A 23,166-nucleotide genomic window follows, 5' to 3' on the forward strand; every position below is an offset into this window, starting at 1 on the left:
AGGACAGCAACAATATCATCGAAAGTCTGATCCGTCGGTTTAGCTGGTGCTAGTAGATGCTTCAAGAGCCCGTATGTCTTCGCGCCCATCGAGTTTAGCAAGGTTATAGCTTTGTCATCTTCTTCTATTTTATTGGCCTCACCATAGATCTCAATGCGTTCCACATACGTGGCCCAGTCTTCTACCTCGGAATTAAAATCGTTAATGTTACCACACTTAGGCATCTTCCTCTCTTCCTGATAACACCACGGATTATTTCTTTAAATTTTCTTTTTTTTTTCAAGATGGCGGTTCCCGCGAAAATGGCGGTTTCCCGCGCTTATCTTCTCTCCCCGCCCACTTCAATGGCGGTTCCCCGCTTCTGTCTTCTTCTCCGCCTAATGGCGGCTTCCCGCGTTTCTTCCCCTGGCGGGAGGGGTACACTTTCCCCACGGGCGACGGCCGCTGGCTTTCAGGTTCACAGCCTGCGCGTCGGCTTCAGTGCTTTCCCTTTTCTCGGCAGGGCAACCGGCGCTGGGTACACCCCGTTGACGGCGAACAGTTTCAGCCGCTGGGCTGGCTCTCGCTCAGTTCCCCTTGCTCGGGCTCTGTCTCTCTCCCACTCGCTCGGCTCTACCGGCGCTGGGTACACCCCGTTGATGGCGAACAGTTTCAGCCACTGGACTGGCTCTCGCTCAGTCTCCCTTGGTCGGCTCTGCCTCTCCCGCTCGCTCGGCTCCCAATCGCGCCTCCCAGCCCTCTCGCAGTCCGGTGCTTCCCTCCCCGGCTGCGGCTGAGTTTTTATATCTTCCCGCGCCTACGCTCCCGGTCGCAGCGCTTCGTGGCTTCGGTCGCTGCCCGGCCTTTTTCGCCGGTCGCGGTCTAGCTGTCTCACGATGCCGTTGCGTCCCCAGCCTGTCTGTACCGCGGCTTCCTTGCTCCACGCTGCCCCAGTCTCAGCGCCTCTGGGCCCGACTTCTGTCCGGCTCCTTTCCCCCTCGACCGTGGTCGAGTGCACCGCCCTTATCCTCTGGTTATTCTTTTTACTTTTCCCTTACTCACAGTCACCGTGGCCGGCTTGCTTCTCGTGCTGATCGGCTCACTCCTCACCATGGCAGAAGGGACAGTCAGTGCCTGTTGCTGATGGAAGTCTTTGTCTCTGAATTCTTCCTCCCTTCCAGCTCTGCAGACTCGAGTTTTCTCCCAGCAGAATGATGAGGGCGGTTGCCTCTTCTCGACGCTCGTTAACTGCTTCGGAAGTATTGTTGCCGCAGGGTACGATCGGACTCGTCGCCACTGTAAAGTCTGTGGGTTGTTTAGTTAATTAATACACAGACTACCAGAGTAACTTAAAACAGGACTTTACTATTCGAAGGTCAGGGCGAATCTGCCCAATAAATCCTGACACAGCACTTATATACCGGTGTGGTCACCGTCGGTATTACAGTATACAGAAGCCAACAAAGTAGTGCAACACCTAAAGTAGTTCTCTTAAAGGTGGACGGTTACATACAATAGTTCTCTTAAAGGTAGACGGGTACATACACTACACATGGCCCACATGATCCCAGGGGACGCATCGAACTAACTGCACCCCTGGGATACGCAAGCACTGCGCGCTGGCAGTTGGAGGAGGCCCAGGATCGGAATCCCACGCGGGCCCACAGCTCAACGGCCGGCACGCTAGGTAAGTGCAGGTCGGAGGCTTGCACTCACAGGAAGCCTCCAACCCGAATTTCTGGGCCATTATCTGTGGAGTTGCGAATGGCACTGAACACTGTGCAGTCATCAGTGAACATCCCCATTTCTGACCTTATGTTGGAGGGAAGGTCATTGATGAAGCAGCTGAAGATGGTTGGGCCTAGGACACTGCCCTGAGGAACTGCTGCAGCGATGTCCTGGGGCTGTGATGATTGACCTGGGCATATTCTATGCCACTGATCGCTTGCAGCAATACGTTCCATAAATGGCGGTAGAGAGAGGGGAGCCGTCAGAGCGGCTCGCAAAGAATTTCCAACACCCATCTGCTGGGGGTAGATTGAGGAGCCACCATAATTCCAGCAGAAAAAATCCCTGCCACAAGGTGCAAAGATTTGTTACGGAAAAGAGAAAATTGACAAATTCAATACTCGAGCTTTCCTGAACCATCAGGGATTTGCACGACGCGCTGAATGATAACAGTTGTTCTGGTCAGACTTATCGGAATGATGGGTGGTTATTAGAAACGTAAATCTTTGTGGCAATAACAGTTGGTGACAGGTGGGCCAAACACAAGCAGCCCATAATATAAACTTGCAACAGTTTTTTTTTGTACCAAAACAAGCCACGGTTTGCAATGCATGGTCTGAGAGCTGAAATGAATTTCAGATGCCTGGGCGTGGTGTCGTCACTTTAGGGGAAAGCTCTGGCCTTTGTCACTGCATGGTAAAAGCTGCCATCACCTGGAGAGGAGTTTCCTGTGTTAATGCGTACACCTCCATGTGCTCTCCCTCCCCACCCCTTGTGCTTCTGCCTGTTGTCTTGTAAGGTCTAGCTGACAGGTCGAATCAAAGCAGGGCTGGGGAAGTGGTGGGAGGGGAGGGGAGGGGGCTTACTGCACCGCTGACAGCTAATCAATAGCTTCAGTTCAGAACCCCCTGCTCTGAGCTCGACAGGGTTAATGAGTGGCCAGGGCGAACAATGCACTGAAATACTGCCTTTCTCTATGGCGAGCCTGGAAGGGGCAGAAATGTCCGCTTGATCAGCTGCAGATAAAGCCCGGGGAGAGGCAATGTCCCAACCTTTACACCGATCCAGCCTGGAGCATGACTGGCCTTCTGAATGTGTTGTTCGCAGAGTGACACTTGGGCAATCAAAAAGAAAAAAAATGCATGCATAATTTCATGCTTCAAAAAAACGACAAACTCTTTTCAACCTTTTTGTAAATGCTCATTTTTAACAGTATGCTAAATGGGAGAGCTAAGGACATTCCTAGGTGAGGCAGTGGGCACATTAATATAGTACGTTTAGTCCCACTCTGTTTATTTTTTTTTAATAGAATTCTTTTGTGCAGTTTACTTGTTCAAACTAAAATCTGCATAAACTTCTCCACAGGGCACTGAAAGTTCCTGACAGTTTTATACAGGCTGGGGCAACTCTTTGCATTCTCCTTAGATTGTCTAGGACTATTTGTAACTGGAAAGCACAGTAATACTGAAGAAAGTAAATGTTCGGTGTTTGAATGCACCAATTAGAAGCTTTTACAAGAAATATATATACTCCTAGATAAGACTGCATTCATTTACTTTTATTTTCTAACTGAAAAAAAATCATTTGAATAAATCCCCACATGTGGCTGATCTCCCAAGCACTTCTTTTTCACCACTTTCAAGGCTGAGAGGCAGAAACATAATGGACTATTGCCTAGCATCAACTCCCAGTGGGAGAAAGGATCCTGAACGCCAAGGCAAAGCAATCACGGGGATGAAAAGAAAGTGTCGAGCCTGAACGTGAGACCGCCGAAAATTGCACGGATGGAAGGAGGATGTTACAAAGGTGCGTAGACAGACTAGGTGAGCGAGTAAAACTATGGCAAATGGGGTTCAATAAGGGGGAAGCATGAGGTCATGGGCGCTGGACCTGAGAAAGACAAACTGGAATATTTTCTTAACTGGTGAGAGACGAGGTGCTGTGGAGGAGCAAAGGAATGTTAGTCACTAAAATCGAGTGCACGGTACAAAAAGTAATCAAAAAGTTTAATAGAAGGTTGGCCTTTACCTCAAGGAGTGCAAAAGTGAGGAAGTGATGCTTGAGTTGTACACAGCCTTGGTCAGACCCCATCTGGTGTAACTGTGCTCAGTATTGGGCTCCGAACCTGAGGAAGGGGATATTGGCCAAGGAGTAGGTAGCATAGTGGCTATGTTACTGGATTAGTTAATCTGGTAGATGTGAGCTCAAATCCCACTACAGGCAGCTGGGGAATTTAAATTCAATTAAATAAATCTGGAATTAAAAGCGAGTATCAGTGATGGTGACTATAAACACTTCTGGTTCACTAATGTCCTTTAGGGAAGGAAATCTGCCGTCCTTACCCGGTCTGGCCTATAAGTGACTCGGGACCCACAGCAATCTGGCTGACTCTTAACTGCAGATCAAAAGGCGGCTCACCACCACCTTCTCAAGGGCAATTAGGGATGGGCAATAAATGCTGGCCTTGCCAGCGACGCCCACATCCCATGAACAAAATTTAAAAAAAAGGAAGGGATATAGCACAAATGAATTGAATCATACCAGTGCCATAATTCTTCTGATGGTGCAATCCAAAACAACAGGGCCTAATCTTAAAATTAGAGCTAGGCCAATTAGGAGTGAAATTATGGAAGCACTTATTCACACAAAGGGTAGTGGAAATCTGGAACTGTGGGTGATGGGGCAATAGAAATTTTCAAGACTGTGATTGATAGATATTTGGTAAGGGTATCAAGGGATATGGAGCAAATACAGGTAAATGGAGTTGAAGTACAGATCAGCCATGATTTAATTGAATGACGGGACAGGCTCGACTGGCTGAATAGCTTACTACTGTTCCTATGGTGAGGTGAGGTGAGAGTGACCGCCCTAGACATCAAGGCAACATTTGACCGAGTGTGGCATCAAGGAGCCCTAGTAAAACTGAAATCAATGGGAATCAGGGGGAAAACACTCCACTGGTTGCAGTCATACCTAGCACAAAGGAAGATGGTTGTGGTGGTTGAAGGTCAATCATCACAGCCCCAAGACATCACTGCAGGAGTTCCTCAGTGCAGTGTCCTAGGCCCAACCATCTTCAGCTGCTTCATCAATGACCTTCCCTCCTGTTAAGTCTGTGTGTTATAGTGATAATTACTACACAGACTAAGAGAGTAAATTCAACAGGTCTTTACTGGTTGGAGGTCGGGACTACATTGAATACAATATTACTACACAGTGCTTATATACCGGTGTGGTCACCACCGGTATTACGTATACAGCAGCCAGAGAAAGTAGTACATCTCTTAAGGTGGAACAGGCTTAAGTTCTCTTAAGGTGGAACAGGTTACACACACCACAATCCTCCCTTTTTAGCTTAACAGTCATATCCCCATTTAACATAACATAATAACATATATACATATATAACTTCAGGTATAACAGTTCAAAGGTTCAGTCTCTCAGGAGGCTTTCTGATGCGGCTTGGATAACGCCTCTCAGTAGTCTCTGATTCTTGTTGTTGAGGTGCCTCCTCTATTTGGTTTCCAATGTATTGGGTGTCATCATCATCAAGTACATTCCCTGCCGAGGTAGATGTTTCAGGTTCATTAACGTCTTCCACAGTTGTCTCTGTCACAACCATGGGTTCGACCCTTGCTCTCGACTCTACCAGTTGATCCACATGACGCCTTATCACATCATGACCAATATCTACTGTGTACATCAGAGGTCCTTGTCTGGCCCGAATTGTTCCGGACTGCCATTTTTCGTTTCCATAGGCCCTTGCCAACACTGGTTGTCCTACATCGAAAGTTCGAGTGGTCTTGTTGTTAATATGCCGAAACTGTTTGTTTTCCACTTCCCTCCGCACATTTGGTTTTAACAAGTCCAACTTGGACCGCAACCTCCTGTTATAAAACATCATGGCAGGACTTTGGTTAGTCACTGCATGATCGGCGTTTCGATACGACATCAGGAACTTGTTGACCTTGTGTTGCAGCGGAATCTGATCATCGTTCATGGCCTTAATTGCCTTTTTGAATGTCTGGACAAATCTTTCAGCCAACCCGTTTGTCGCCGGATGATATGGGGCAGAGGTATAATGTTTTACTCCATTCTTCTTTAAGAATTGTCGGAATTCTTCCGATACAAACTGTGGTCCGTTGTCCGAACAGATCTGTTCTGGCAATCCGTTCCTTGCGAATATTGTTTTTAACACCGCAATTGTCTTTTCTGAAGTAGTGGTATTCATCTTGATGACTTCTGGCCATTTGGAATGTGCGTCCACCGTGATTAGGAACATGGAGTCCATGAATGGACCAGCAAAGTCAATGTGTACGCGTTGCCATGGGGCTGAAGGCCATTCCCATGGGTGTAGCGGTGCTATCGGAGGTGCATTTTGCACTTTTTGGCACTTTTCGTTAACTCCTCAATCTGTTGGTCAATACCCGGCCACCATACATAAGCCCTAGCAAGACTTTTCATTTGAACTCCCCCCAGATGACCTTCATGCAGTTCGTTTAAAACTCTTTCCCTTAACTTGGGAGGAATAATCACTCTTGTCCCGTACATCAAGGTACCATGGCAGACGGACAGCTGGTCTCGCCTTGCCGAAAATGCCGGTAACAGAGGATCACCCCGTGTTGGCCATCCTTTCACTGTCACCTCGTAGACTCTGGACAGTGTCGGGTCGTTCCTGGTTTCTCTTTCAATACTTGCATTGGTGACTGGTAAACACTCGATGATGGTCGAATGAAATAACTCAACAGGGTCAACTTTCGTCGTGTCTTCTTCTTCAGGTAGTGGCAGGCGCGACAGCCCATCAGCATTGCCATGCTGTTTCGTACCTTTGAATTCTATTTGATATTGATGTGCCCCTAGGAAAAGAGACCATCTCTGGAGACGCTGCGCTGTCATCACCGAAACACCCTTCTTAGGGTTAAAAATGGATACCAACGGTTGATGGTCTGTCAGAAGTGTGAATTTTTGGCCCTGCAGGTAATGATTAAACTTCTTCACTCCCCATACAAGGCTAAGAGCCTCCCTATCAATCTTCGCATAGTTGCGCTCAGCGGAGGTCAATGATCTGGATGCAAACGCGACTGGCCTTTCCGTGCCATGTGGCAACTTGTGTGAGAGTACTGCCCCAATACCATATGGGGAAGCATCACAAGCCAACCGAATAGGCAGTGTCGGGTTGAAGTGAGCCAACACTTCCTCTGAGGTGATCAATTCTTTGCTTTTACGAAATGCCTTCTTACAGTTTTCGCCCCATTCCCATGGTACCCCTTTCTGTAAAAGAGCGTTTAACGGGTGCAGTACCGTGGATAGATTTGGCAGAAATTTATGGTAATAGTTAATTAATCCTAGAAACGACCTCAACTGAGAGACATTCTCCGGAGCGGGAGCCTTTACAACTGCCTCAATCTTGTCAGGAGACTTATGAAGCCCCTCCCGGTCAATGACATGGCCACAGTACAAGATCCGCTTCTGGAAGAACTCACATTTCTGCCGATTTACTCTAAGTCCATACTCTTTCAGTCTGTTGAGCACCAGTTCCAAGTTTGCGAGATGTTGTTCATCACCATCACCTGTGATCAGAATATCGTCCAGGTAACATTGTGTGCCTGGAATTCCCTGTAATACCTGCTCCATGGCCCTCTGCCAAATTGCTGGAGCCGATGCCACTCCAAAAACCAGCCTATTGTACCGGTACAACCCTCGATGCGTGTTGATCGTGAGGTATTGGCGTGACTCTTCCTCAACCTCCATCTGCAAGTACGCCTGCGCCAGGTCTATCTTGGTGAAGTGTTTCCCGCCAGACAATGAAGCGAAAATATCCTCAATCCGTGGAAGCGGATACTGCACCGTGTGAAGCACCGGATTAACGGTGATTTTGAAATCTCCACAGATGCGAACCTTCCCTGGATCTCCTGGCTTGTTGCTCGCAGGACGTTTCATAATGGGAACAATGGGCGTAGCCCACTCACTCCAATCTACCTTAGACAGTACACCTGAATGTTCTAGTGCTTCCAGTTCCGCTTCAACAGTAGGTCGTATTGCATAGGGTACCGGTCTGGCTTTAAGAAATTTTGGTTGTGCATGTTCATCAATCTTGATGTTTGCCGTAATTCCTCTCAGTGTTCCCAGTCCCTGCTGGAACACCTCTTTAGCATCATCCAATATTCTGGACAATCGTTTAGGTTTGACATCTGTTTCCCCGGAATCTACCGTTAGTGCCTTCAAGGAGTGCCAGTCCATATTCATTTTCCTAATCCACTCCCATCCTAGTAGTGGTGGACCTCCTTCAGGTAGCACATATAAGTCCATTACTTGGCTTTCTTCGCCCTTGTGGACCACTTCTACCTCTATTTTTCCGATGGGGTACACTCTTTGCCCCGTGTATGTTTTCAATATAATCTCCGTATCCTGTAGGGGAATATGTTGGAATAACCTTCTGTAATCTTTCTTATTCATGACCGTCAATGCCGATCCAGTGTCCAATTTCATTTTTACTTGGACTCCTGCTATCTGAAGGGTGACCCAAATTGTCTGGAGATCTGCATCCTTACCAACGTTGTGTACTCTTAAGCTATCCAGTTCATTACTGCTAGCGTCAGAATCTGACTTCTGTTCGGTCAAACTGTTCTTTGTCACCTTCTGTACCTTTGCGTATTTTCCTTGCGGTGACTTTTTGTTGCTGGTCTTCTTTCCTGACCGGCATACTTTAGCTATGTGGCCAAGCCTGCCACACGTTCTGCATTCTTGGTTTTTAAACCAACACTGGTTCTGATCGTGCGTTGTCTTTCCACAACGATAACATTTGACAGAACTCAAACCCAATTTGTTTGTACCGAGTTCCGGTGACCGTAGCTGCATTACTGCCGTGCCTCTCGCTGCGGCTTCGTGTGCTGCTGCCATAGTGACCGCCTTCTCAAGCGTTAGCTCATTCTCCTCGAGCAGTCGCTTTTGTGTATCCTGTTTAAATAAACCACACACAAATTTACCTCGTAGTGCCTCTGTCAGTCCCGTTCCAAACTGACAATATTTTGCTAGCTTACGTAATTCCATCAAATATTCAGCATTGCTTTCATTCTGCAGCTGCCTTCTGTCGTAAAATTTAAATCGTTCCGCTAGCATCAGCGGCGTGGGGTTTAGATGATTTTTCAGGACAGGAACAATCTCATCGAACGTCTTATCCGCCGGTTCATCTGGTGATAACAGGTGTTTCAATTGCCCGTATGTCTTCGCACCCATTAAATTTAATAATGTTAGTGCTTTATCTGCATCAGGAATTTTATTTGCCTTACAATAATTTTGTATGCGTTCTACATACATGGCCCAATCTTCGATGTCACTATCAAAGGTATTAATGTTCCCATGTTTAGGCATCGTTGCAATTTATTGTATTTTTATGTTATCCAAGATGGCGGCTTCCCGTTCTTTGTCGTCGTCCTCCGCCCACAAAATGGCGGTTTTCCCACGCTTGGCGGTCTTCAACCGTCCCCCGACGCTGTCTCCGCTTCACCGCGGCTCTCGCGCCTTCAGTTTCCCCAGACGCTGTGCCTTTTAGCCCGAATGCGGCCCTTATCTCCGGTCGCGATCGATGTCCCCACGCTGCGCCTCTCGCTCGAAAGCGGCCCGGCCCTTATCTCCGGTCGCGATCGATCTCACCGCCCTTATTCCTCCGTCTTCCCAGCCCCGTCTGTACAGCCAACGCGGTTGACTTTCTGTCGCGTCGCTGCCCGGCTTACCCACCACCGAGGTAGAAGAAGAAAGCTGACAGTCGCTGATGGAGGCTTCGAGGTCAGGATGTCTTCTGCACTCCGGTTTCTCGATGCCTGCCGCTCGACGTGTCATCCAGTAGGGTGATGAGGGTGGAAACCTCTCTTCGACGTCCTGTCTGTGGACGAAGCCACCGTGGAAATAACTGCCGCAGGGTAAGAATCGGACTCGTCGCCACTGTTAAGTCTGTGTGTTATAGTGATAATTACTACACAGACTAAGAGAGTAAATTCAACAGGTCTTTACTGGTTGGAGGTCGGGACTATATTGAATACAATACTACTACACAGTGCTTATATACCGGTGTGGTCACCACCGGTATTACGTATACAGCAGCCAGAGAAAGTAGTACATCTCTTAAGGTGGAACAGGCTTAAGTTCTCTTAAGGTGGAACAGGTTACATACACCACACCTCCAACATAAGGTCAGAAATGGGGATGTTCACTGTTGACTGCACAGTGTTCAGTGCCATTCACAACTCCTCAGATAATGAAGCAGTCCATGCCCACATGCAACAAGACCTGGAAGATGTTCAGGCTTGGGCCGATAAGTGGCAGGTAACATTCACGCCACAGAAGTGCCAGGCAATGACTATCTCCAACAAGCGAGAGTCTAACCACCGCCCCTTGACATTTAACAGCATTACCATTGCCAAATCTCCCACACTCAACATCCTGGGGGTCACCATTGACCAGAAACTTAACTGGACCAGCCACATAAATACTGTGACAACAAGAGCAGGGCAGAGGCTAGGTATTCTGCGGCGAGTGTCTCACCTCCTGACTCCCCAAAGCTTTTCGACCATCTACAAGGCACAAATAAGGAGTGTGATCGAATACTTTCCACTTGCATGGATGAGTGCCGCTCCAACAACACTCAAGAAGCTCAACACCATCTAGGACAAAGCAGCCCACTTGATTGGCACCCGATCCACCACCTTAAACATTCACTCCCATCACCACCGGCGCACCGTGGCTGCAGTGTGTACCATCTACAAGATGCACTGTAGCAACTCGCCAAGGCTTCTTCGACAGCACCTCCCAAACCCGCGACCTCTACCACCTAGAAGGACAAGGGCAGCAGGCGCTAGGGAACACCACCACCTCCAAGTTCCCTCCAAGTCACACACCAACCTGACTTAGAAGTATATCGCCGATCCTTCATCGTCGCTGGGTCAAAATCCTGGAACTCCCTCCTCAACAGCACTGTGGGAGCACCTTCACCACACAGACTGCAGCGTTTCAAGAAGGCGGCTCACCACCACCTTCTCAAGGGCAACTAGGGATGGGCAATAAATGCTGGCCTTGCCAGTGACACCCACATCCCATAAAAACAAATAAAAAAAATGTTTCTATGTGGGGAAAGCTTATTTTAAAAAAGATTATAGATTAATTGTTGTTTTAGTTAATTACAATCATATCTCTTGAATATGAATATCCATGGGCAAGGTTTTACCTTGGATTATTCTTTTAATGGGGCTTCCCCCCCCACCAACCCTCCAAACCAATTGCCCTACATTATGCCTCCTCTCCTGAAGGTGGCGATGCATGCCGGGGCGTGCTTCCAAAAGCACAGGCAGTGGCGATTCAGGTGCCTAAACATCAACTATCATCGGGCAATACCATTGGGTTGGGTGGGGGTGGGGAGCATTACAGTTGTGACTGATCCTATCCCCACCCCGCCCCCCCGTATCCACACACTTGCACGTTCCAGTAGGTGTCACTGGAGTATCGCAGTCAGGAGTGGGAATCCTGTTTAATTATTTTTCCACCATTTAGTTCAGGGGCACTGGAGAATCCCTATCGCTGCCCTACTTAAGATTGGAAAGCTCACCATAGACCAGGAACCGAACTTTAAGAGCTCTCTGTGTGGCTCAGTGCTACACAGACAGCCTGCATTTGACTATTGGGGCATTGCTGAAACTTCCTTTAACAGAGGGGAACCAATATCCTTGCGGGGAGGTTTGCTAGCACTGCTGGGGGGGGTTTAAACTAACTTGGCAGGGGGATGGGGTACAGAGTGGAGCTATAGTAGGGGGTGATTTACAGCCAAATACAGAGGGAAAAACAAGTCAGCTGGGAAGGCAAAGCAAATATGTGAAGGCAAAAGAGAATATGGCAGGGCTGGAAGGCATTTATTTTAATGCAAGGAGTCTTGCAAATAAGGTGGATGAACTGAAGTTGTTGTTGAACACATGGGAGTACGATATTGTTGCTATCACGGAGACATGGTTGAGGGAGGGTCAGGACTGGCAGCTCAATATTCCGGGGTATAGAATCTTCAGGCGAGACAGAGGGGGGTGTAAAAGGGGAGGGGGTGTTGCAATATTAATTAAGGAGTCAATTACTGCTGTAAGGAGGGATGATATATTAGCGGGTTCCTCTAATGAGGCCATATGGGTAGAACTTAAAAACAAAAAGGGGGCAAGCACTTTGCTGGGAGTGTACTATAGGCCCCCAAACAGTCAGGGGGAGATAGAGGAACAGATATGTAGGCAAATCTCAGAAAAGTGCGAAAATAATAGGGTAATAATAATGGGGGATTTCAACTTCCCCAATATAAATTGGGATAGTCAGAGTGTGAAAGGCTTAGAGGGTGCAGAATTATTAAAGTGCATCCAGGAGAGCTTTTTGAGCCAACATGTAGAAAGTCCTACAAGAGAGGGGGCGGTACTGGACCTAATTCTGGGGAATGTAGCCGGGCAAGTGGTGGAAGTGTCAGTAGGAGAGCATTTTGGCGACAGTGACCACAATTCGGTGAGATTTAAGGTGGTCATGGAAAAAGACAAAGACGGCCCGGAAATAAGGGTTCTAAATTGGGGGAAGGCCGATTTTAATATGATAAGGCAGGATCTGGCCAAATTGGACTGGGAGCAGCTACTTATAGGAAAATCCGCATCAAAACAGTGGGAGACTTTCAGAAGGGAAATAGAGAGAGTACAACGCCAACATGTTCCTGTAAAGGTCAAGGGTGTGACCAACAAGCAAAGGGAACCTTGGATGACAAGGGATATACAAAAATGCATTAGAAATAAAAGGGGGGCTTTTGGCAGTTACAAAAGACTAAAGACGGAAGAAGCCCTAGAGGAGTATAAAAAATGCAGGGGCATACTTAAAAAAGAAATTAGGAGGGTGAGGAGGGGCCATGAAATAACACTGGCGAGCAAAATAAAGGAAAATCCTAAGATGTTTTATAAGTATATTAAGGGCAAGAGGATAACCAGGGAAAGGGTAGGGCCCATTAGGGACCAAAGTGGCAATCTGTGTGTAGAGCCAGATGATGTAGGCGGGGTTTTAAATGAATTTTTTGCATCTGTGTTCACTATGGAGAAAGATGATGCAGACATAGAAATCGGGCAAGGGGGCTGTGACATACTTGAACATATTAGCATCGAGAGGGAGGAGGTGCTAGCGGTTTTAGCAGGCCAAAAAGTGGATAAATCCCCAGGCCCGGACGAGATGTATCCCAGGCTGCTGTGGGAGGCAAAGGAGGAGATTGCAGGGGCTCTGACACAAATTTTCAGAACCTCTCTGGCCACAGGGGATGTACCAGAGGACTGGAGAACAGCTAACGTAGTACCATTATTCAAGAAGGGTAGCAGGGATAAACCAGGGAATTACAGGCCAGTGAGCCTAACATCTGTGGTAGGGAAATTATTGGAAAAAATTCTGAGGGACAAAATTAGTCTCCACTTGGAGAGGCAAGGATTAATCGGGGATAGTCAGCATGGCTTTGTCAAGGGTAAATCATGTCTGACAAATCTGATTGAATTTTTCGAGGGGGTGACTAGCGGGGTGGATGAGGGAAATGCTGTGGATGTGGTTTACATGGACTTCAGTAAAGCTTTTGACAAAGTCCCGCATAGGAGACTGGTCAAGAAGGTAAGAGCCCATGGGATCCAGGGTGCCTTGGCACGTTGGATCTTAAACTGGCTGAGTGGCAGGAGGCAGAGGGTGATGGTCGAAGGTTGCTTTTGTGACTGGAAGCCTGTGTCCAGTGGGGTACCTCAGGGATCGGTGCTGGGTCCCTTGTTGTTTGTGATCTACATAAATGATTTGGATGAGAATGTAAAAAGTATGATCAGTAAGTTCGCAGATGACACGAAAATTGGTGGGGTGGTAAATTGTGAGGAGGAAAGCCTCAGGCTGCAGGACGATATAAACGGGTCGGTCAGATGGGCGGAAAAGCGGCAAATGGAATTTAACCCTGAAAAGTGCGAGGTGATGCATTTTGGACGGACAAATAAGGCAAGGGAATACACAATGAGTGGTAGGACCCTAGGAAGTACAGAGGGTCAGAGGGACCTTGGTGTACATGTACATAGATCCCTGAAGGCAGCGGAACAGGTAGATAAGGTGGTTAAAAAGGCATATGGGATACTTGCCTTCATTAGCCGAGGCACAGAATATAAGAGCAGGGAGGTTATGATGGAGCTGTACAAAACGCTGGTGAGGCCACAGCTGGAGTACTGTGTGCAGTTCTGGTCGCCTCACTATAGGAAGGCTGTGATTGCTTTGGAGAGGGTGCAGAGAAGATTCACCAGGATGTTACCTGGGATGGAGCGCCTCAGCTATGAAGAGAGGCTGGACAGGCTGGGGTTGTTTTCCTTGGAGCAAAGAAGGCTGAGGGGGGACCTGATTGAGGTGTACAAAATGATGAGGGGCATAGATAGGGTAGATAAAGAGGAACTTTTCCCCTTAGTAGGGGGGTCAATAACAAGTGGGCATAGATTCAGGGTAAAGGGCAGGAGATTTAGAGGGGATTTGAGGAGGAACTTTTTCACCCAGAGGGTGGTTGGAATGTGGAACTCAATGCCTGAAAGGGTGGTAGAGGCAGGAACCCTCACAACATTCAAGAAGCATTTGGATGAGCACTTGAAATGCCATTGCATACAAAGCTATGGACCAAATGCTGGAAAATGGGATTAGACTGGACAGGGATGGATGGGTGGTGCAGACACGATGGGCCGAAGGGCCTCTTTCTGTGCTGTAAAACTCTATGACTCTATGAGTATTTAAAACACAGATGCAAAGAATATACTGTAGCGAGGAGCTGCACAACGTCCGATGGAGGTGAACTGATTTTCCCTTCACATCTGGCCTGATTTGGGCCTCGAGTTCAGTAAACACCTCTAATATGGGTTTTGCTGGAGTAAATAAGGAAAAACTGTTTCCACCGGCAGGAGGGTCGGTAACCAGAGGACACAGATTTAAGATAACTGGCAAAAGGACAGGGGAGAAGAGGAGAGATATTTTTACTCGGCGAGTTGTTGTGATCTCGAATGCGCTGCCTGAAAGGGCGGTGGAAGCAGATTCAACAGTAACTTTCAAAAGGGAACTGAATATATACGGTACTTGAAAAGGCCCCATCAAAGGAATATTCTTATTCAAAAGATATGACCGTAACTAACAATAAAAAAATTAGCATTTAATTTTTAAATAAAATTTCCCCACATAGGAATAGGAGTAGGCCATTTAGCCCCTTGAGCCTGTTCTGTCATGGCTGAGCTGTACCTCAACTCCATATCCTTTGAAATCCTTACCCAACAAACATCTATCAACACCAACAACCTTTAATGTAGTAAAACGTCCCAAGGGTGCTTCACAGGAGCGAAATCGAACAAAGTTTGACACTGAGCCACATTAAGGATATATTAGGACAGGTGACCAAAAGCTTAATCAAAGACGTATACGGGCTAAAAATTCGGGTACTCACCGCCACCCGTTACCGGCAGATTTGTGAAAAAAAATGGTGGCCGCCTCACTACTGCCCACCTCTGGCGCCGGCCTCATTGTCCGCCATTTTGGTGAGGGCCATAGCGCTGGCCCTAGACATGCAACTCTGAAGAGCGTGACGTCAGTGCAACGCCGACTTGACGCCATACTCTGTGAACTTGGACCTTGGCACTGAGTTTAGCGCTGGATCCTAAGCTCGCTCTGACAAGTGAGCGCGCAGCAGACCTACAGAGATGCTGTCAGTGCTTCTTAAAGGGACACCCACATCTTTCAGGTAAGTTCGCATTTAAGCTTTTGGACTGGATTTTTTGGGGGAAAAATTCGGTTGCTTTGCGTCTCCCATTAGCGCCCTAAGAGGGCACTAATGGGTCATAAAGCAACTAGCGCCTGAGCGCGGCGCCGCCAACGCCTCCCACGAAATTCAGCGGAAGGTTAGTGGCGGCGGTTACAGTTAGCACCCCACGGTGCTGCGCCACCGGCGATGACATCATCGCTGTGCGCAGCGCCCCACTCGCGCCCTAGCCGCGATCTTCAGTAGCGCCCCCCTGACCTACCGCCGGACGCTATGTCTGATGGGGTCGGGGGGGGCCTACCTGCGGCTGGGGCGGCGCTATTTAAAGGCGAGGTGCCGGGCGGCCATTCTTGTTGCTGGCCGCCTGCCAGCACCTGCCCCCTTCTCTTGAGTGCCGGGCTCTTTTGCTGGCACTCCGATCCCTGGTGGCCCAGCTGGGCCCCAGGTCGCGCTACCCTGGGCACCTCCCCTTTAAGAAGAGGAGGAAGGCCTGCAGTACCACAGCGCGACATGTCGCAGGGCGTGGCGCTGAGGCACGTAGTGCCGCGATATTCCCTAGCAGCACCCCAAGAGGGAGGCAGGGCGCTTCCAGTAGCGCCCGCTTCCCTCTTGGGGTGCTACCGATGAATTTCAGCTGCAGAGGCACTAATTTTTTCAGGTAAGTAGCGCCTCGGCGAAGTTAGCGCCCCAAAGAGGGCGCGACTCAATTTTTCCCCCTTTATATTTTATTGAAGTAGTGGCTTGGTGCAATAGATGTTAAAAGTTGTTAAAGTGGGCAGGGAGTGCTGCTGGATGCTTGCAAGGCCTTGGATGTTAAAGGAAAGCCTCTGAGAAGACAGAAAATGCTGGAAATACTCAGCAGGTCAGGCAGCATCCGTGGGGAGAGAAACAGAGTTCATGTCTCAGCTCGAATTGCTGCCTGACCTGCTGAGTATTTCCAGCATTTTGCGCTTTTATTTCAGATTTACAGCATCCGCTTGCAGAGGGAAGAGGAAGACGCAGAAGAGGAAGATGCAGAAGAGGCTGAAGCGGAAGAGGAGGTAGCAGAAAGAAGGATGTAACCCAGACAGCCCCTTCCTGGGCAGGGTATCCAGGATGGAATCCTCTGCCTGTGGTACCAGTGACCACAACCCCAATTCCCCTTTCAACATTTTTCCTACACCTTACCTTCCCTCTGTTACTGACCATCACAGTGTCTTCTTGGCCACAATGCTGAAATAAAAGCCACCACAAAGCAAACTTTCCAATCCAACTTTATACATCTATCCATCCAATATGCCATCAAGAAATCCTTATCCCTTAGTGACTGTCTTGTGTGCGCCTTTGTCTATCCTACTGATGTCACACAGTGCTACCCCAGTGGCTGCAGCATAGCTGGTGGAAGGCTGCTGACTTTCAGTGGGGGAGACTGCAGATGGCCTCGCTGGTCGACCTTGAGGTGCTGGTGGCTGGGAGAGTCAAATCGAGTGACGGTGTTTCTTCTTCTTCTTCACTCTCTTCTCCCTCTTCCTAGTCAACCACTGGCTGGGCAGGCTGCATTTCTTGGGTGTGTGAAATGAGGAAGGCACAAGGATGGAGTTGTGGTGAGGGGAGGACGGGAAAGCATGAGGTGCATGCGAGAAGGAGGGTAACGTATGAGGATACCAGCATCTTGTATCCTTTCTGCCCCGCTGCTGGCCAAGGGCTCAGCCATGCTCCTGCCAAGAATAGCCTGCACCATCTCCTCCAAGGGGGTGAGGTGAAGCTAGGAATAGGAGGCGTGCCTTGTGTTTGGTACACATTGTTGGTAGGTGAGTGATTGCGGTGGGGGGGAGTCGTGCTTTGAGCAGTGTGTGCAGTTGGTAGGAGACGGCTTTTGAAGATGCATTCACTGACCTTGACCACTGGTCTGAGGTCATGAAGCTTCTTTGGGCACTGCAGCCAAGTCGTGAGGATGACACTGCCTCGGTGATGTAGTCCCACATCCTTCTTTCTGGAGGGCCTCCTGGCCTCTGTGGGCAGAGGACCTCTTTTGCAGTGTTGACCCCCTTTACAAAGCTGGAGTGCTGCGTGCGAGACCCTGGGTACCCCTTCCCTGGCTTGCTGAGCCATTTGTGTTAGTATTGAAGCACTTTTCCCATTTTTTTTAGGTATGGTAGGCAATTCAGCTTTAAAAGCTGAAGATTGCCATTTGGGAATTATTTTTAATTTTTTTTTCATAAGGCAGTTGAGCTCCAAGTTCAAAAAACTGCCTATTTTTAAATGATTTTTATTTTTTTCATTTTAGAAGGCAGTTCCCCTTTAAGGGACCGACACTGCTTTCTAAAATGACAGCCTTGCTTTAAGAGAAGGCTGTTCTTTTGCCAGGGATGCTACGGCCACGCTACATTGGGCCTCCTGCTGAGACTCCCGCCCGAAAACCAGCCTTATACAGTAAGTTTAGCGCAGCGCTAATGTTAATTAGCAAGTAGCACCAATATGCCGGTGCTGCCAGTGCTATTAATTTCAATGGCCGTTAACTGTGGCCCACGGTTGCACCGGCAGGTTTCCAGTGCTCTGGAATTGTTAACCCTTAGATTTTAAGGAGCATCTTAAATAGTCGCGTCGAGAGGTAACAAAGGCAGGGGTGAGGGTTTCAGCAGCAGATGAGCTGAGGCAGGGGCAGGGATGGAGTCGGGTGATGTTATGGAGGTGGGAGTAGGCGGTCTTGGTGATGGCGTGGATACGGGGTGGGAATCTCATCTCAGGGTCAAATAGGACGCAAAGGTTGCGAATGGTCTGGTTCGGCCTCGGACCGTTGCCAGAGAGAGGGATGGAGTCAGTGGTGAGAGACCGAAGCCAATGGCTTCAGTCTTCCCAAAATTTCATTGGAGGAAATTTCTGGTCATCCAATACTGGGTGTCGGACAAGCAGCGTGACAAATCAGAGGCAGTGGAGGAGTCGAGAGAGGTGGTGGCGAGGTAGAGTTGGGTGTTGTCAGCGTACATGTGGAACCTGAAGTTGTCTTTCGGATGATGTCACTGAGGGGCAGCGTGTAGATGAGAAATAGGAGGAGGCAAAGGATATGGATTTTGTCTTGAAAATTTAAATTGAAGCAACATACATAGCCTTTTGTGGGAGCAAATCCCAGATTTGCACTACCCTTCGTGTGAGAAAGTGTTCCCTGATTTCACTCCTAAATGACCTGGCTCTAATTTTAAGATTATGGCCCAGAAATTCGGGTCTCCACGGGTGAGTACGCACGGGGTACTCACCCGTAGGCCCAATGGAAGTGCCGGTGTCATGCATGCACTGCGCATGCGCAGGAAACCGGAACTTCTGTTCCCTTAAAGGAAGGGGTTCAGAGGTCGAACGCGTGCGCCGGAGAGGCAGCGCGTACGCCTGGAACTTACGTTTTTTTTTAAGGTTTCTCCGGGAGGGTAAGTCTCCAGCAGTTACACATATAAAAAGCAGGTGCAAGGCCTGCTTTTAACAAGGTAAGTGGTGAATTAATTAAAATTAAAACATTTTTTCCACAGGTTTATTATTTTTAAATACTTTAAAGAAAGGTAAGTTTATTTTTAGCCCCGTTAGAAAATGTAATTAATTTTTTCAAAAATGTAAATTATTGTTTAAAATAGTTATTTTATGTAATTTATAGTTATTTTAAAAATGTGATTTTTAAAAAAAATGTATTTGAAGTTTTAGTGATGTTTTGGGGCTTATAGTATTTATAGTTTTGACAGCTCTTTCTGTCAATTTTATGAATGGGCGTTTCCCTGCTACGATTGGCTCCCCATGGCCCACGTGATCCCAGGGGATGCATCGAACTAACTGCGCCCCTGGGATACGCAAGCACTGCGCGCCGGCAGTTGGAGGAGGCCCAGGATCGGAATCCCACGCGGGCCCACAGCTCAACGGCCGGCGCGCTAGGTAAGTGCAGGTCGGGGGCTTGCACCCGCAGGAAGCCCCCGACCCGAATTTCTGGGCCTATATTCTCTTGTTCTGAATTCCCCCACCAGAGAAAATAGTTTCTCTGTATATATCCTTTATCATTCTAAACTCTCTTCTCTTACTCTTAGGCAGTCCCTCGGAACCGAGGATAACTTACTTCCACATTAAAAATGAGTTCTCAGGTGACTGATGAGTCGAATGCGGGACCCACAGTCTCTGTCACAGGTGGGGCAGACGGTGGTTGAAGGGATGGGTGGGTGGGGTGCTTGGGTTGACGTGCGCTCCTTGCGCTGCCTGCGCTTGGCTTCCGCTTGCTCCCGGCGAAGAGACTCGAGGTGTTCGGCGCCTTCCCGGATGCTTCTCCTGCACTGTGCAACATCCCCACCGATCATTTTAAACACCTCAATTAGATCACCCCTCAGCCTTCTAAACTCAAGGGAATACAAGCCAAGTTTAAGCAACCGGTTCTCAGAGTTTAACCCTTTAAGCCCTGGTATCATTCTGGTGATTCTGTGCTGTACCCAATCCACAAGGCCAAAACATTGCAATAGCGACTACACTTAAAAAATACTTAATTGGCTGTAAAGCGCTTTGGGACATCCAGAGGTCATGAAAGGCGTTATATATCTTTCTTTAAATAACTTGATGCAGAGTTACAAGAGCAAAATGATTTTATGCTTCACTGGTGAAGTATTTGTAAAGCACAGCTTCCTCTTTTCACAGCCAAAATTGCAATATCTAGCAGCAACCTTTCATCTTCCTAAAACATATAGTTATTACGCAATGAGAAAATTACAGCTATATTACACTGATTCAGTACAATGTGGCTGTCTGCAGGGCAGCAAATCACATGCAATTTGACAGACCTTTAATCACGCAGCTGCTGAGAAATACACTCTCCCCTTATATGCGCTGAAGGACAGTTTAAACAACAAGAAAAGATCAATTTAGAGTTTGATATTCCTTTTAAGTTTATTCCTTTGAATACTGTAAATTAGGCATGGTGCTATCATTTTGTATATTCTGGGTTTTTTTTCAGCATCGTAACGGATCTCAGATATTATATGATAGGATATGGCGAGACTATGGCCCTGAGATTCTGGTCGAGATCAAGGGTGGGGAGCAGGTGGACCAGCTGCCTGTAGCAGGAACTTGGGACAGAACCCAGTACTGCTGGGATTTCATCCCACTTATTCACTTCACACAATGGGTCACCCATGGGTGGATCTTCTGCCTACCTCCCCCCATGTCAGGGGGGCGTGATTGGGGGAGGGTGGAGTGGGGGTGGGGGGAGTTCCTGGACTACCCTGAAAACGTTCATCCTTTATGTCCTTAAAAGGCCTCAGCGGCATACAGGCCAGCTGAGAGCTGACATGAGGCCTTTTGAAAGACCCCAAACCTTACCCATTCCTCTATTCAAGTTTGATACCCTTATCTCCTAAAGGCATTGTCTAAAGCCGAGGTGCAGTCCCATGGGTGAGAGCTTCCCTTTGGTAGCTTGCCTGTGTGCCCATTCTTCATGTGTGAACTAGAGAGCGAGTGCTGGCCGGCTGGTTGACCATGGTGGAGACGTAAATCACAGTCACGTCAGGCCCTGTCCTCGGCTGACATCCACAGAAGTGCACTTTCCAAGTGCAGTCACTGGATAGTTATGAGAAGTGAGAACATAGGAATAGGAGTCGGCCGTTCAGCCCCTCGAGCCTGTTTTGCCATTCAATTAGATCATGCCTGATTTGTGCCTCAACTCCAGTTTTGGTTGCCTTATCTGAGGAAGGATGTTCTTGCCATGGAGGGAGTGCAGCGAAGATTCACCAGACTGATACCTGGGATGGCAGGAATGACGTATGAGGAGAAATTGGGTCGATTGGGCTTATACTCGCTGGAGTTTAGAAGAATGAGAGGGGATCTCATTGAAACTTATAAAATTCTAACAGGACTGGACAGACTGGATGCAGGAAGGATGTTCCCGATGGCCGGGGAGTCCAGAACCAGGGGTCACAGTCTAAAGATAAGGGGTAAGCCATTTAGGACAGAGATGAGGAGGAATTTCTTCACCCAGAGAGTGGTGAACCTGTGGAATTCTCTACCACAGAAGACAGTTGAGGCCAATTCATTAAATATATTCAAGAAGGAGTTAGATATATTTCTTAAGGCTAAAGGGATCAAGGGATATGGGGAGAAAGCAGGGACAGGGTACTGAATTTGGATGATCAGCCATGATCTCATTGAATGGCGGAGCAGGCTCGAGGGGCCGAATGGCCTACTCCTGCTCCTATCTTCTATGTATCTATGTATCTACCCGCCTTTGTTCCATATCCATGGCTCATTTTTCCTCCTTGAGTGCTCAGGACAGTTACAGTCTCCCTTCTCTTAGGCAGTCCCTCGGAACCCTAGGATGACTTGCTTCCACACTAAAAATGAGTTCTCAGGTGACTGATGAGTCCAATGCGGGACCTACAGTCTCTGTCACAGGTGGGGCAGACGGTGGTTGAAGGGGCAGGTGGGTGGGGTGCTTGGGTTGACGTGCGCTCCTTCCGCTGTTTGCGCTTGGCTTCCGCTTGCTCCCAGCAAAGAGACTCGAGGTGTTCGGCGCCTTCCCGGATGCTTCTCCTCCACTTTGTGTGGTCTTGGGCCAGGGATTCCCAGGTGTCAGTGGGGATGTTTCACTTTTTCAACGAGGCTTTGAGGGCGTCCTTGAAGCGTTTCCTCTGCCCACCTGGGGCTCTCTTGCCGTGTCGGATCATACTCCTATCATTGCCATGGTTGAGATCAACAAATCCAGGACAGACCTGGAACCAGACCTGGAGCCCCCAGTTCCACATCTTACAGTGCATTTATCAACTAAGCCATTGGGGTAGTGAGGTTGGTGCTATTTTCATTCACATTTCTCTGTGTCTTTGTCTCTTATTTATTTATTTTTAAGCCTGTTATACAGCATCAACAGCATGGCATAATGGGGCAGAATATTGCCGGAGAACTTTACAGTCTCAAAATGTTGTTTATTTTTGCGGTTTATTTTTCGATAATGTGCGTGTCCGTAAATGGCTGGACAACATTCTGGCATCTTTGAAGATAGCATTTTGGCGAACATTGATGCAGAACCAATTCCCAGACTTCAGTACTCTTCCCGCTACCACATTCAAAAACATAATGATGTTGTTCGAAAACATGTATGCCAAAATTGTTTTGCTTTTTTCATGTTGCAACCGCATTTTGTCTCACTCACGCGGCTCAAAGATGTAAATATTCCCCGCAATGTGTACTTTACCAGTGACCTTGCGAAAAGCTTTTGCACAGACGACAGACAAAATGTTTTAGTTAGTGTAGTGCTTAATGGAATGCCGTGATTCAGTGGCAAGTGATGGATTTGTCTGTCCACTCTCCAGTTTTTTGCAGGCTCTTTAAAGGAAAGTTTGCCAAAGTAACTAATTCAGTTCTGAATCTCGAGTCTGTCTACGGCATTTGAAGACAAATAATTAAATAGCGCCGACTATAAATGACTGCTGCAATCACCCTCATTTCTGCACGTGAAATTTTTTTCTTTCCCCCCACAGTTGTGTTTATGTGGAGTAGACTCCCAGATAAAACAAGTTCAGTTGGTTAGCGCCTCCCGTTAGCGCCTCCAGGGGGCGCTAGGAACTTAGCGCCCGAGCGTGGTGATTTTAGCGCTGCTCGCGAAATTGACCAGTCATTTTGCGGCGGCGCTAAACACTACCATCACGATCTCCTGCACCCGCAAATTGTGATGTCAGTCG

The sequence above is a fragment of the Somniosus microcephalus genome, chromosome 9 (assembly GCF_052327205.1).
Source record: "Somniosus microcephalus isolate GS21.2 chromosome 9, FLI_Smic_1.0, whole genome shotgun sequence".
NCBI classification, from domain to species: domain Eukaryota; kingdom Metazoa; phylum Chordata; class Chondrichthyes; order Squaliformes; family Somniosidae; genus Somniosus; species Somniosus microcephalus.